Consider the following 1,064-nt stretch of genomic DNA (forward strand, 5'->3'; position numbering starts at 1 on the left):
TGCTGGGTGACTTTACTGTACCTAATTCCAATTTACATGGAAGAAGCATCTCCATCCCTACCATTGGAACAAACAATTTTGAGCTGAAACCTCAATTAGTTTCTCTGATGTAGCAAAGCTGCAAGTTTCATGGACTTCCATCTGAAGATCCTTTTCAGTTCTTAACTGAATTCTTGCAGATCTGTGATACTGTTAAGACTAATGGAGTAGATCCTGAAGTCTACAGGCTCATGCTTTTCCCTTTTGCTGTAAGAGATAGAGCTAGAGTATGGTTGGACTCTCAACCTAAGGATAGCCTGAACTCTTGGGATAAGCTGGTCAAGGCTTTCTTAGCCAAGTTCTTTCCTCCTCAAAAGCTGAGCAAGCTTAGAGTGGATGTTCAAACCTTCAGACAGAAAGAAGGTGAATCCCTCTATGAAGCTTGGGAGAAATACAAAGGACTGACCAAAAAGTGTCCTTCTGACATGCTTTCAGAATGGACCATCCTGGATATATTCTATGATGGTCTGTCTGAGTTATCTAAGATGTCATTGGATACTTCTGCAGGTGGATCCATTCACCTAAAGAAAATGCCTGCAGAAGCTCAAGAACTCATTGACATGGTTGTTAATAACCAGTTCATGTACACTTCTGAGAGGAATCCTGTGAGTAATGGGACACCTCAGAAGAGGGGAATTCTTGAAATTGATACTCTGAATGCCATATTGGCTCAGAACAAAATATTGACTCAGCAAGTCAATATGATTTCTCAGAGTCTGAATGGAATGCAAGCTGCATCCAACAGTACTCAAGAGGCGCCTTCTGAAGAAGAGGCCGATGATCCTGAGAACCCTGCAATAGCAGAGGTAAATTACTTAGGTGAACCTTATGGAAACACCTATAACTCATCATGGAGAAATCATCCAAATTTCTCATGGAAGGATCAACAAAAGCCTCAACAAGGCTTTAATAATAATGGTGGAAGAAACATGTTTAGCAATAGTAAACCTTTTCCATCATCCACTCAGCAACAGACAGAGAACTCTGAACAAAATACCTCTAATTTAGCAAACTTAGTCTCTGAT

The 1,064-nt window shown here is 40.5% G+C and overlaps 1 non-coding gene across 1 annotated transcript; it reads right to left on the reverse strand.

The window, feature by feature from the left end:
• Positions 1–362: 362 nt before the first annotated feature.
• Positions 363–470, reverse strand: LOC148575893 (small nucleolar RNA R71). The gene has a single exon (XR_015902928.1). It is a non-coding gene; the product is annotated as a small nucleolar RNA R71 (small nucleolar RNA).
• Positions 471–1,064: the final 594 nt, after the last annotated feature.

Source organism: Arachis ipaensis, chromosome B1, assembly GCF_059453495.1.
Source record: "Arachis ipaensis isolate K30076 ecotype BB chromosome B1, ASM5945349v1, whole genome shotgun sequence".
Taxonomy (NCBI): Eukaryota; Viridiplantae; Streptophyta; class Magnoliopsida; order Fabales; family Fabaceae; genus Arachis; species Arachis ipaensis.